General features: G+C 44.5%; 1 protein-coding gene across 2 annotated transcripts in view; it reads left to right on the forward strand.

Moving 5' to 3' along the window:
• The first annotated feature begins 5,403 nt into the window (after positions 1 to 5,403).
• LOC137417120 (uncharacterized) overlaps positions 5,404 to 15,649 on the forward strand; it is a 121,757-nt gene continuing 111,511 nt past the window's right edge. For both annotated transcript variants that reach the window (XM_068102893.2, XM_068102904.2), the window contains exon 1: positions 5,404 to 5,501. The gene's annotated coding sequence lies outside the window, so the exon portion shown is untranslated. The remainder of the gene's footprint in view (positions 5,502 to 15,649) is intronic.

Here is a 15,649-nt window from a genome sequence, read left to right on the forward strand (position 1 = left end):
CAAGGGATTCCCGTACACCTCCGCCAATCCCTCCACACGGCAGGTGGGTAACTCCGCACGAACCCCGGACAAGATGGTATTTACCGAGCGGTTTAGCAATCCGGAATCCACGCCGTTAGCAATTACTAACCCGATTAGGAGCGTTGGCCAAAATCGTACCACAGGTGTTCAATCATGGAAAAGACAAGGACGATCGGACGAGAATGAAGAAACCAAAGATAGGAGGAACAGGTATTTCTTAATTATTTACAAAACCCAACCAACGAAGAAGAGAACGAAAGTAATTTACAGGGAAAATGAAAAAGCAGATACACAGTGCAGTTGTTAACTTAAAACAAGCTTAACTTATACCCCAAGGACAAGACAAACAAGACAAACTCACGGACATGAATGGGGAATTGAAGGCAGGAATGACGGGAGGAAGGAGAAGGTTCAGGTCCGTGCACAATGGCAGCAGGGAGGATGCGAGCGGCCGCCGACTTCCCGCACTCGGGTTCACACAGCAGGTTTGCTCGCAGCAGCGCGTCAAAGCTTCACGCGGCCGAGGCTGTTCCAAGCAGTGTCTCTCTCAGGCCTCGTACGTCCTCCGCCTCATGCGTTCTCTCTCCACGGAACTGCCAGCTCGCCTCTCCACAGAAGGACTCCTCAGAACTCTCTCAACTTCGTGCTCCCTCACTCCTCTCTTGAAGCAGTCCCTCTCCCCTCCTTTTATAAGGCGAGTCGCGATAAAGCCACCGGCCTCCAGGACACGCCTATCGGTCCGCTCACCCCTGCTCTGGTTGGCTGGTAAGGTGGCCACGCCTTGCTCTGGGCGCCCGGCCGACTCCGCCCCCTTCTTTGCCAAGCTTGGCCTCGTGGCTTATGGAGGCGAATGCTGCTGGCAATGGCGGCGAACGCTGCTGTTGGCAATGTCGGCTTTGGGGAAATTGAAAAGGGGATCTATCTTATTTCATTTGATGCAACGCAAGATCAACTAGTGGGAACATGGCCTTATTCTGAAACACATAATAATGAAATAACTATTGAGGGAAACCTATGATTTGCTACGTGATGCGATGGACTAACTAAGGGACGATTTTTGACCTTTACAATGGATGGAGGTATTTACAAAGAATTATTTACAAGAGGGTATATTTACAAGGTGAAGGATTCTCAAATCCGCAACAATATATTGCACGATCACAAAACACCCCTCATTAGTAAATGGACCAACCCGTGATCATGGCCGTAAGTTACAGTTTTTAAAATCAGAACACCTGTCCCAAGGTGAAACCAAACTACTCCAGCGATGTTGAAAAGGGAAACACAGCTCAACTAAAACGGCATTTAGTAGAGGGCATACCTGCACCAGGTGAACAGTTTATGTTTTGTTAGGTCGGACACTGAAAGGTCGGATCTGGATTCGACTTGAACCAAAATCTAATCGCTTGTTCTTGTCACTTAGCGACTCATACACTAAGTTTTGTCATAATTCGTCCACAACTTTTTGAGATATCGTGCTATATATCGTTTTTGGCTCTGTCTTTCAATGGTGAAAAATCACTTTTAAAATTTTATCAGATCCGGATCTTCACCAAAATCTAATATTTTCGTCCTTGTCGCACACCTAAACTCCCCACCAAATTTCATCCGAATCTGTCCACAGTTTTGTTAGATATTCTGTTCACAAACCAACAGACAGACAAAGGTGTGAAAACATAACCTGCATCCACCTTCGGTTACGCAGGTAACAAAAAGTGAAAAGGGTTGAACATCACCCGAAATTAACTTTGTTCATTACACAAGCAGCAGAATCACAAAAGGGTCTTTGGTTTGTCGAGCTTGTGTGTTCAGTTACCAAGCAGCTTGCTATCGCTTGGCAAGCCAGCTGTTCCTTACCAACGGTTTTGTTGAAGTGCTTCATTGTGTGCTTAAGCCATATGGCGAGCACTCTACAATTAACTTTTTGTGCTTCCATGAGCTGACTATGTAAACAAAATAAATAAACAAGAAAGACGTCGTGCAGAGCACGATACTTGAAAAATTCACCCCAAACCGCCCCCCAGCCGCCCACCCCCTAAAAAAAAAGTTGCCATTGAGACATCAAATTGTCCATTTCATTGAGATTAAAGTTGACAATCTTAATCAAAGCTCATTGATTTTCAGACGGAAATTGATGATTTTGAAGTTTGACCTTTAACCTTTTGACCTTAAAATAGTTGGTTTCCCAATTAAGTGAGGCACTTTGCAATTGCTCTTTAATGTTCAGGTTAATCGGATGAAAACTGATGATTTTTTTTGACAAATTGATGATTTTAGAAGTTTGACCTTGTGTTGACATTTGACCTTTTAACCTCAAAAAATAGTTGTTTCTCCAATTCGGTGATTCAATATGCAAATGATGTTCAACTTTCACGGCAAACAGATGAAAATTGACTATTTTAGAAATTTGACCTCAAGATCACCTTTGACCCAAAATCAATAGGCTTCTCAGTTGTGACGACGTCTACAGCTTGGTAAAGTTTCATGACGATCCCGTTGGAATTGTAACTTGTGGGCAATTGACATACATACAAACAGACAAACAAAAAATCTGTCGTGCACAGACAATACTTGCGAAATCCCTAAAATAAGTTGTTGACCTTTCAGCTGATCAAAAATAATTGGTGGCTGAATTCATTGTCCTCATATGCAAATCTTTAAATTTCAGGTTTTTGTTAAAGTGTGTCCACCCTCAGAAGAGCCAGGAAACAATATCTCTCCTCTCTCAAGACTGAACTCTCAAACCTGTCTCCCTCTTCCAAATCATGGTGGTGTCTGGTCAAATCTGTTTCTGCTATTTGTTCCCCCTCCATCCCCTCCCTTACCTCAAACGGCTACACAGCTGACTCTGTTCGTGAAAAAGCTGAATGCCTCAACTCTGTGTTTGCCTCTAAATCTTGTGTTCCAAACCCATCCCTCTCTGTACCCACCATACCCAATCGTACCGAGCTGCTCCTGGACTCGGTGTCCTTTTCTCCTGGCAAGGTGGAGAAGTTTCTGTCAACCCTCGACTCTGATTCTGAAACTGGACCTGACGGCATCAGCCCACGGGTCCTGAAAGACTGCCCTGCTGCTCTTTCACTGCCTCTCTCTGTTCTCTTCAACCTTTCTTTTGCTCAAGATCATCTGCCATCCAGCTTGGAAATCAGCCAACATCACCACTTTACACAAAAAAGGTGCAAAAACAGATTCTTGCAACTACAGACCAACCAGCCTTCTCTTAATTATCTGCAAAGTCATGGAATCCATCATTGCTTCGGATATCAAATCTTTCCTCTTCTCGAATGGCTTGATCTCTGACCATAAATTTGGTTTCAGACCAGATCACTCTACTCTGGACATGCTGCTTCTGCTGTCTCAACAACGGATGGAGGTCCTCAATGCCAAACAAGAAAATAGAGCTGTCTCCCATGACATGTCACGTGCCTTCAATACAGTCTGGCACCCCGCTCTGTTCACCTAACTCTCCTCCTATGTTATCCAAGGAAATCTCCATGCATGACTTGCGGACTTCCTCTCGTCATAGTCATTGTGTGGCCCTGAATGTGTTTCTCTCATCTCCCCTTCCTGTTCAGGCTGGTGTTCCCCGAGGCAGTGTTCTGGGCCCTGTGCTCTTTCTGGTCTTCATCGATGATCTCTCTGACTCTCTGGAAAATCCTCTCTATCTCTTTGCTGATGACTCCACTCTTTGCCGCTCCATTCCTCATCCCTCAGATCGGCAATCTGCAGCCTCCTCGCTCTCTGCAGACCTTGGACAAAATCACAGACTGGTCAAACAAGTGGAACATGTCTTTCAATCCTGACAAATCTCACACTCTTACTATGTCTCTCCGAAAAGACCGACTGGACTGAACTACTTTCTGAACAATCCTCTCCAAGAGGTTCTGTCACTCAAGCTTTTGGGTCTCACTATCTGCCATGATCTTTCCTGGGAAAATCACATTTCCAATCTGGCCTCCAAAGCCAGTCGCCGACGGGGCATCCTCCATCGTGCAAAGTCCTTCCTTGGCACTCCTGAGCTCCTCACCACATGCAAGGCTTTCATCCACAGCTCAATGGAATACTGTTCTCCCCTCTGGGGCGGTGCTCCTGCCTCACACCTAGCTCGGTTTCACGCTGCTGAAACCAAAACTTTATCAAAGACACCTGTCTCCCCCCCCTCCCCCCCACCTTCCCATGCCTCCTCCCCCCAAGCCCCCTCCCTCTCACAGATCTCCCGATGCCCCTGCTCTCAAATGTTGTGTTTGTGCTTCCCCTTCTCTCCCCATCTTGTCTACCGCTACACTTATTATATGTTTTGTGTGTCTTTGATTTTTTTTTGTGATAAATGTTAGTTCTTTCACGAGCCTCGATTTTGTATACAAAAAAAAAAAAAAGTGCATCGGATGAAAATTGAGGATTTTAAAAAATCTGCCAAAATTGTTGACCTTTGGCCTATCCTGACCTTTTGACCTCAAAATCAATAGGTTTGTTTTTCCTTATGACCAACTATGATTTGGTGAGGTGTCGTAAAGATTGGTGGTTTGTGCGCAGGGTTTGTGCCCCGGCCGACCCCAAAAAATGTTAATCTGCGTCTGACTGACTCGCTCACATACACACTCACATACACACTCACTGATTAACTGACACACTCACTCACTGACTCACTCAAATACACAATCACTCACTCACCAACTCACATTCACTCAGACGGACTCACTGACGCACTCACACTCACTCACTCACTGACTTACACACACACACACACACACACACACACACACACACACACACACACACACACACACACACACACACACACACACCCTCACTTACTTACCTAAAGACTGCTCGATGGATAGGTTTACCGGACTAAAGTCGAGATGAGCTAAAAACGACTTTGTTACCTGGTAAAAAGTCAGAAGTTTTAGGAACCATTTTAACATAACACGAATGTAAGAACACGTTGGGCATCGTGGGGAGTGACACATTTATTTTATATCAATAAATTATTTAAAAAAAAAAAACGGGGAATAGAAATTAATTGTAAAAGGGGGAAATATCTTTTAATTATCTCATCATTTCTACCTCATATTCAGTGCTTTGTTCGTCACATAATGTCGGATATGATTTTCCATTGACCATTTCACAGGTAATCACTAATCACAGGGATTCACTGGATTATTGGCTTCGATGAAACCTGTTATAATGAAAATATACAATCTATTATGCAAATATACCATGTACAATGAAAGTATACTTGATGCATGTTTACACATCACGCTTGTTATGGGTGTTAACTTGGTTGTTGCACCGTAACACATACACCGCCTAGGCCCTAGTGGGTGATTATGGCATGCATCGTAATGAAGTGGGGGATGTACTTCCGGCGTCACTTCCGGTCTGTACGTGGGACATGGCTTGCTTGAACTGACATCGGCTCCGTGTCCTTTTCCACAAGCGGCTGAAACAGTGATCCGGTCGGATCTTCTGAGGAAAAGGTTTGTTCGGAGTTTCTCATTTCATTATTAATACTGAGAAAGATATTCTGTAAAACGATCGTTTGAAGTGATTCTTCATAATATTAATAGAGAGAGAGAGGGCGAACATTATGATTATATACAAGAGTTGTGGATGGATTATAACGAAACGAGGCCACGAGGGGGATGAGATGGGTATGTGAGAAGAAGAAGAGGAAGCTGATTCGATTTAGTTTCAGGTCCGCATCCAGATCCGGTCTATCAGTGGATACAAAACGTTACCTGTTTATCCTGGCGGAGATTTGTGCGATACAGAGCGACGCTCTACTTCGTTACCTGTGAAACTAATCCTGGTGTTGGCTTCATGGTTAATGTGGCTCCTTTGAGATGTTAGCGTGACGCCGTTAAAATAACACCAGGTGGGTTGAGTCAGCGCATTGTCATTTTGAAGTCGGCAAAATGAGTACCAGCCTCCCGGAAAGAGGGGGCACTGCATCAGCGGGGCGTGAAACTCGAAGTTGTTTTTGTTTTTTTTGAGAAATGGGTCGTAGGTCACGTGACATAAATCATCAATTTTCAACGGTTTCACTTGATGGATATACAATGATGGGGGGGGGGGGGGGTTAAGGAGGGGAGGGAGGTGCATAAATGTCTCACCTGAATTGAGCAATTTCCTTTGGAGTGTGTATTGATACAAATGGGAATTCAGTGTAAATACTCAGTGAGCAAGTGTCGCAATGGATGCAGCTGGTAACCTTGACAACCCCGTTCCATTATATCAGCTAATATTTTCAATCCATACTTCTTGTACCTCCGAAGTACTGCTCAGGAGTGAAGGTGATATTATGAAAGCTCAGCTGGGAAATGGGTTTGAGCGTGTTTTGGGCCTACAGTCTGATGGAAGATCACCAAAGTTCTTTCCATACCAACCGACCACCTCCAGGCACCTATCTCCCTCCACATCGTTTTGTCAGCTCTGACCTTCCCCCACTCTCTATATTCCCCACAGCTTTGCTTTCAGCAATTTCCCACAGCATTTCATTATTGTTTCTCATTCGATGATCCATAGTTCAGTAGTTTCAGTTTCACGTTTCATCATCAGTTTCACTTCTTTTGTCTTTTTCTTTTTTTCTGGATACAGAATCGAGGCTCATGAAAGAGCTAACATTTATCACACAAACAAATCAAACAGAAACAAAATATATAAAAAGGGGAGCGGTAGACAAGATGGGGAGGGAAGGGGAAGCACACCAACACAACATTTGAGAGCAGGGACATCGGGAGATGTGTGGGAGGGAGAGGGCTTGGAGGGAGGAGGCGTGGGAAGGGGGGTGGAGGTGGGAGAAGTATAAAACACAAGGACACCAAGGACTTCCAGGAAAGAAGTTGGTATTTAAAAAAAGTGGATTTGGGGTGAAATTAGCGGGGGTAGAAAAGATCAAGGTTTTGGATGGGGAAAGATAAGAGATGGTGGTGAACAGCTGTTTTAAAGACCTGGAGGGAGGAGTGGGATTGAAGAGAGTGATTGAAGAGAGTGAGGGAGTTTGTTCCAGAGGCGGGAGAAAAGAGGAATGAAGGAGTGAAGGTGAGCAGAGTCTTGATTTTGGCAGTTTAACCATAAGAGGGTTGCAGGCAGATCTTGTGCGACCTGTAGGAATATTTGGGGGAAAGAGCCCAGAGAGAGCTGGGGGAGCAAGGCCGGAGAGGAGTTTTTTGGAAGACGGAAAGACCACCAACCTGCCTGTGGTGAGTAACTGAAAGGCCCTCGGAGTTAGCTTCATCGCGGGAGATTCCAATGATTCTGAATGCTTTGGTTTCAACAGCGTGAAGACGAGCTAGGTGTGAGGCAGGAGCACTGGCCCAGGTCACCACTTTGAGATATCAGTTTAGATTCATCATCGCAACTTGTGATGGGATGCGAATAGTGCACGGAAAAGGTCAGCGAAACCGATTTTGGGAAGAAATGTTCTTTCCATACCAACTAAAGGAGTCTACAGTTGTTGTTTTATTAAGGTCATAAAGGGTCTTTTTTTTTTCTTTTGCTTTTTTTTTTTGTATACAGAGTCGAGGCCCGTGAAAGAGCTAACATTTATCAAAGAAACAAATCAAACAACCAAACAAAGTATATAAAAAGGGGAGCGGTCGACAAGATGTGGAGAGAAGGGGAGGAAGCACACAAACACAACATTTGAGAGCAGGGACATCGGGAGATGTGTGGGAGGGAGAAGGCCTGGGGGGAGGCAGGATAGGTATAAAACGCAAGGACACCAAGGACTTCCAGGAAAGAAGACAAAAGTCACCTCAAAAAAGTGGATTTGGGGTGAAATTAGCGGGGGTAGAAAAGATCAAGGTTTTGGATGGGGGAAGATTAGAGATGGTGGTGAACAGCCGTTTTAAAGACCTGGAGGGTGGAGTGGGATTGAAGAGAGTGAGGGAGTTTATTCCAGAGGCGGGAGAAAAGAGGAATGAAGGAGTGAAGGTGAGCAGAGAGTCTTGATTTTGGCAGTTTAACCATAAGAGGGTTGCAGGCAGATCTTGTGCGACCTGTAGGAATATTTGGGGGACAGAGCCCAGAGAGAGCTGGGGGGCTAGGCCGGAGAGGAGTCGGTAGAAGACGGAAAGACCACCAACCTGCCTGCGGTGAGTAAGTGAAAGGCCCTCGGAGATAGCGTCATCGCGGGAGATTCCAATGATTCTGAACGCTTTGGTTTCAACAGCGTGAAGACGAGCTAGGTGTGAGGCAGGAGCACAAGCCCAGAGGGGAGAGCAGTATTCCATTGAGCTGCGGATGAAAGCCTTGTATGTGGTGAGGAGCTCAGGTGTGCCAAGGAAGAACTTCGCACGACGGAGGATGCCCAGTCGGCGACTGGCTTTGGAGGCCAGCTTGGAAATGTGGTTTTCCCACGAAAGTCTAAAGTGTTTGAAGAATTATGGATCTTAAAAAGGCCAAATGGGGTCTAAAGGTGTCTCAGGATGAAAGAGCAAAAGGGGTAAAAAGTGTCCAAATGGTCTTAAATTGGCCAAAGTGTCTTAAAAAGTAAATCGGTCTGAAAAATGTCAAAAGGTCTATATGTCTTAAAAGGGTCAAAATGGGTATGAAAGGGTGTAAACATCTAAGGGGTGTAAAAGGTATAGGGGGTTTAAAGGGGCCTAATGGTTGGAGAAGGTCGAAATGGGTTTTGAAGGGTCTAAGGTGTTGACAATTGTTGAAGGGGTGCAAGGGGTCTAAATGGTCAAAGGGATCTAAAGGAGTGTAATGGGTCAAAGGGATCTAAGGGGGTGTCAAGAGTCTAAGGGGTGTAAAGGGTCTGGAGGGGACGAAGGGGTGGAAAGGGTCAAAAGTGTGTAATAGTGGGGGGGCCAATGTAGCAGATTGAAATGCCCGGTGAAATTGCTTGTTAATTTTTGGACACTGGTTGGGCTGTCTTTAGGGATGATATAAGTTCTAGAAAAAACATGTCTCCAATTGTTTCAAGTTCTTTATGGCGGCCATTTTGGATTTTCAAAATGGCGGATGTCGAAAACGTAAAATTCCATTATCTTGGCTTCTAAATGACCTAGAGTTTCGATTCTGGTGTCCAGTTGTACATTTTTGGGGATAGAGAATTGAATGAAACCTTCTTTAATAACCTACAAGGGATAAAAATAGGTTTTTATGGCACAGCCGAACCAGTGTCCAAAATCTAACTTAATGCACATCTATCTTAATTGTTATTTGTTATTTGTATGTTCCAGATTCGTGACCCTGAGCTATGATGGAGCCAAAAAGCAAGAAAACCAAGAAAGAAACTGATTTCACACTTTGCATTCAGTGCCAGGATCCCCAAGGTGCACTAGTGACTGAGCCAGCACTGGGCTCATATGCAAAGTTTCTCCAGTTCATCCAGGAGAGGGCACGATATGGTGATGCCGACTTCAAACAGATCAGCGAACGATTAAGCTGTTTCACTGCCACTGACTTGAGGAACAATAAAGCAAAGTGGCACCGGGCATGTTATGGATCTACATGCAACACTGCTCACCTGGAGCGTGCTAGAGTTCGTCACCAGAAAGCCTGCGAACATGGCGACACCCAGCATCTTCATAAGAGGTGTGGACGTCCTTCTTCTGCACCTGCCGCTGCAAGTACCTCAGGTTCTACGCAAGACGAGACTCTTCGCTTCACACGTTCATCATCAACTCCATTCAACAGAGACCTTTGTTTCTTCTGTCAAGAGGTCACTAAGGAAAGTGTACATGTTGTATGCACGTTCAACGCAGGTAAACAGCTGAAGAAAGCTGTTGAAGAAGGCAGCAACCACAAGTGGAAAGTTCAGCTGAGTGCTGCCATCAGTGCATATGATGCTCATGCGATCGACGTCAAGTATCATCTCCCATGCTGGGTGCAGAATGTCCAACGTGCTCCCAAGAGTGGGACATCAAGTGATGACAAAGAACACATACTGCAAGAAACTAATGTTATCAAAATAGCCGCAGACATTGAGTTTGTCAGCCTTGTTCGCTCTCTACTCCAAGCTGGTGAAATTCTCAACATGTCTGACCTGAAGTCGGTTTACTCCAGGATTCTTGACAATAATGGTGTGCACAATGTCCCATCACCTACTACCCAAGGCATGAAGGAGAAAATCAACTCTCACATTGATGACGTTCACTTCATGAAACCAAAACGTCGAAACGAGTCAGACTGTGTATTCTCCACTGCCGTGCGTGATGCAGCTGTCGAAGATGCAATGACGAAGACAAATGAAAAAAACATCGAACAACTGTTTGAGAGTGCCTCTGTTCTCCGCAGTGCCATTGCTTGTCAGAACAAGCACCCATGGCAATTTGAAGGAGAAATGAACACTGATGATGCTGAAAAGCATGTACCCAAAGTACTCTATGCTTTCCTCCGCTGGCTACTGGAAGGACCAGCCACGAGCATTGAGCCAGAGACTATGCGCTCAGCCACTATTCATCTAGATGTTATAACCATCAGTCAGAACATCATGTACGGCTACAAGTCAAAACGCCAAGTCACGTACAAGCCCAAAGAGCCAGATGCACCATTCCGCCATCGCTTAGAATGTCCACAGAAGTGTCCACAGAGTGTCCACAGAAGGAGAAGGAGAAAATGATGTTCCTTGCCAAGCACCAAACAAACAATCTGCCACAGGTACCACGTATAGCTTCAAGACACGGTCAAACCCAGATGTCACCAAGCCGTACTCTGCGACGGACACAGTGTGGCTACTTTCACGCACAATCATGCGAACAGCTGAAGCTGAGGACGTACAAGACGACATCATCCCACCAGATGACCAGCTGCAAGCTGCAGAACCCCAGCATGCTGACCCTGTTGGGTCACTCGTCCACGATCCAAAACAACCACCTGGCAGTAGGATCAAGCATCACGATATCCCAACTTGGACAGCCTACAACTCACTGCTCTCCTTACCACGTTCAAGACAGCACCCCGATTGGGAAACTGACAGCAAAACAGTTCCTGTCGCACACCAACACCAAAGATGAGCTAACTGTCTATCTGGCAAAGAAAGCTCTGTGTCACTTTGAGGGGACTACCAAGGTCTTCATCGTCACTTCAAGGCAGGATGTCTTCTCCAACTGCATGGATATACAGCATCTCCGTAGCTCCCAGGAGGAGGCTGATACGAGGATCTTTCTTCACAGTCTAGATGCCGTCCGAAGAGGTGCAACACAGCTGTACATTCAGTCACCTGATACTGATGTATTCATCCTAGCACTCCACCGGTACCATGAACTATGCAAAGACACATACTTCATCACGGGTGTGGGGAACAAGAAGAGTCAAATCTCACTGGAACCAATAGTACATGAACTTGGTGTCAGGAAGGCTGCAGCCCTACCAGGATTCCATGCATTCACGGGAGCAGACCAGACTGGTCGGTTTGCCGGCAAGGGAAAGCTCACATGTTGGCAAGCCCTCAATAGGTGCTCTGTTGAGGTGGTATCTGCGTTTCATGACCTTGGGGCCTCTGAGGAGCTGAGAGCTGACACAGAAAGTGACATTGAGGCATTTGTATGCCAGCTGTATGAGCCTCGTACTACAGTTGTGGATGTGGGCAAGCTGAGGTGGAGACTGTTTACCAAGAAACAGCTAGAGGCACAGAAGCTGCCACCAACACGGGGAGCTTTACATGAAGCCATTGCTCGTGCACATTTCCAGGCCATGGTGTGGCATCAGGCTGATGTACCGGACCCCCAGCTTCCACAACCAACAGAACATGGATTAGCCCAGCGGCATAGTAAAAAATACGAAACCAATTGTTCAAATTGTTCTAAAAGCACCAAAATTGGCACACATGTAGATTAATACATTCTGAACAATTTTGGATATGGAGGCATTCAAGATTCCAACTTCCAATTTTTGGATTTTTTTTCATGACTTTTTCATGACCACTTTTTCATGACCACTTTTTGACCATGACCACTTTTCATGTGACCATGACCACATGACCACATGATCATGTGATTGATCATGAGTGTAGAGGTCATGATCATGACCACATGACCACGTGATCATGACCATGACCACATGACCACTTTTCATGACCACATGACATGACCACATGACCACTTTTTCATGACCACCCCCCCCCCCCCCTCCAAGAATTCCAATTCCAATTTTTGGATATGGAGGCATTCAAGATTCCAACAGACAATCCAACTGCACTGAGGCACTGGATGGTTGCCGGACCAGAGGTTGACTGGGACTGGGCTTTTGGTCGACTATATAACTACAATCTGACCATACTGTAAACTCCCCGTACTCTGTGTATTATTTTGACTACCATTCCATTGCAATTTTGCCAGCAATTTGAGGGCCATTTTTGAGAAGATTCATCTAAATATCTGTTAAACACTTATTGATGTTAATTCTGATGTAAAAAAAAGGAATTTTGGCCCATCTAGCACCATACTAACGACACATAATGAAGTCTATGTAATGACGCTAATGGTAAATGGCGGCCATTTTGAACAATGGCCGCCATATCTTCCACAGGGCTAATCTTGAATGCCTCCATATCCAAAAATGTTTAGAATATATTAATCTACATGTGTGCCAATTTTGGTGCTTTTAGAACAATTTGAACAATTGGTCTGCTATGCCGCAGGACTAGATGGAGAGCAGAAGGAGATCAGCTGGTGCCCATCACAACCAAGGACCCTCCAGCCCCAGCTGCCATCACACATCTAATCAAATGTAACTGCAAGAAGACCCAATGCATGTCTCACTGCTCATGCAGGTCTCAGCATCTCAACTGTTCTGAGATGTGTATGTGTGGGGCAGATGAAGAGGTGTGTGGTAACACGGGTCAGGAGCGCCCCATGGGAATCGATAACACTGATGATGAGGAGGATGGAGATCCTTCAATGTAACAATGAACACTGCCAACTAAAAATATTGCACAAAGACATTATAAGTGTACATTTGAACACTAAAGTCCAGCCTTTATGTGATTTAGAAAAGTGAAAATGACGGAAAAAAAATATATATATGTGTTGGCATAAGTGCGTGAAAATCCAAGATGGCTGCCATAAGAACCCTTTTGATCATATGTAGGTGTATAAATGTGTGTTTATTGGATTAAGTATCCGCAAATATGTACATTTGGACACCAAAATTAACACTCTAGGTCATTTAGAAGCCAAGATAATGACAATTTCGGTTTTCAACAAACGCCATTTTGATAATCCAAAATGGCCGCTATAAAGAACTTGAAAAAAATGGAGACATATTTTTTCTACAACTTCTATCATCCCTAAAGACAACCCAACCAGTGTCCACAAATTAACATTTGAATTCAACGGGAAAACATTGGCCCCCCCACTATAAAGGAGTGAAGCTTTAGTGAAGAAATTACCTCGGGTTCGTAAATAAATTAACTCGGGAGTGCAACACGACAATAACGGGCCAAATTACCTCCTCATCACCGTCACGTTACAAAACACATTTTCAGGTATATCGTGGTTAAAAATCTGACCTATGACGATGTTACACGATGACTCACTCACTTACTCACTGACTCACTCACTCAGTATAAAGTTTGGTTGTGATTTACCTTGGGAGCTATAATAGCACTATTATTAGTAGTACTTTAATAGCAATAGCCCTATTAAAGCCCGGAAAAGATCCCTCGGAGCCCAAGAGTTTTCGGCCAATTTCACTACTTTGCCACACCTATAAGCTGTTTGAACGCCTGATACTCATTAGGATAACACCAACTGTAGATGAGAAGATCATTCCAGAGCAAACAGGTTTCTGCCCTGGCAAATCAACAACAAGCCAACTGTTCAACCTCACACAGCATATTGAAGATGGTTTTGAGCAAGGGTTGGTAACAGGCGATGTTTTTGTACACCTGTCTGCAGCATAAGATACAGAGAACCATCGGCGTCTCCTCTGCAAGATCCGAGAGATGATAAAAGATATTCACTTGACAGAGCTGTTAGAAAGCATGCTTCAGAATCGCCGGTTCTATGTTGAACGAGATGGGAAGTGCAGCACGTGGCGTATTCAGAAGAATGGTCTTCTTCAGGGAAGCGTGCTTGCACCGTTGCTGTACAACATCAACACAAATGACCAACCTATAGACAGTGTTACACGCCGTTTTATACATGCTGATGACTTATGCATGCTTCAGAAGTCAGGCTAAGGGCTTAAAGGGTCGAAGGGGTGCAAAGGGTCGAAAGAGGTCAAAGGGGTGTAATGGGTTAAAAGGGGTCGAAGGGGTCAAAATATGTTAGGCCCAGGGCCTAAAAAAATGTTAATCGGCCTTTGCCGGACTTTTCCACTCACTGACTGACTTCCTCACTCACGTACACACTCACCCACTCACTGACGAAGTGACACACCACTCTCAACGACTCTCTGACTCACTGAGTAACTGACTCACTCACTGACTGACTCACACTCACTGACTGACTCACACTCAATGACTGACTCACACTCAATGACTGACTCACACTCACTCACTGACTCACTCAGTCAGTGAGTGAGTGTGAGTCAGTTAGTGAGTGAGTGTGACTCATTGACTCACTGACTGACATACTCACTGATTGACTCACTCATTCACTCACTCACTTACTCTCTGACTGTCTCACTTAGACCCACTCACTCACTGACTGACTCACTCACATACACACTCACTGACTCACACTCACTCACTCACTGACTGTCTCAGTGACTGATTCAATCACTGACTGACTCACTCAACTCAATGACTGACTCACTTACACAATGCACTCACTGGCTGAATCAATCACTGACTGACTCGCTCAACTCAAATAGATGGTATTCATAGAATACTTACCCTGCGCAGTCAACTCTGTTTTTTGGATCTAATATGGCTCAGACAACTTGAGTGATGACATCATCATTGTTCAATAAATTTCAAACTGATCAGACTAAGCATTGCCCCTGTCGAATTATGATGTCATAATTATGGCACCAATGATGTCATCGTTAACAACACCTATTCCCCATATGGAGTTATTTACAATTAGCCACGTTTCAATTTTATCCACAGAGTGGTTTTGGAGATATAGAGGTGCAACGTTTTTCGGTTTTTCCAAGATGGCGCCTGTAACACATGACCTATGACATCATGATTATCATTAAAATATTCTAAAGGAGGAGGTGCTCCTATGGTGAAAATTTTGTGTCCATCAGACCAACAGTTGCTGAATTTTTTTTTATTAATGATCGGATGGATGTGTTGTATTTGTCGAATTATGATGTCATAATGAAGGTACCGATGACATCATCATTACCATAACTTATTCCCCATGGTGAGTACTTGACAATGAGCCATGTTTCAATTTTTTCCATAGAGCGGTTTTGGGGATATAGAAGTGCAAAGTTTTTTTGGTTTTTCCAAGATGGCGCCCATACCACGTGACATGTGACATCATAATATTCACAAAAATATTCCACAGAAGGAGGCCCTTCTATGGTGACAATTTCATGTCAATCGGACCAATGGTTGCCGAGAAAATGAATTTTTAAAATGCTGACACGGCACACACTTTACTTTACTGAAATGCAGACACAAATGTTATATTTTCGTCAAAAATCGTCAGAATGTCGCCAAATTTGTTTTGGTCTTGTGTTAATATACCTCAGCGATTGACAAATCTGAAATCAG

Source organism: Myxine glutinosa, chromosome 1 (genome assembly GCF_964187855.1).
Source record: "Myxine glutinosa chromosome 1, kmMyxGlut1.1, whole genome shotgun sequence".
Lineage (NCBI taxonomy): Eukaryota > Metazoa > Chordata > Myxini > Myxiniformes > Myxinidae > Myxine > Myxine glutinosa.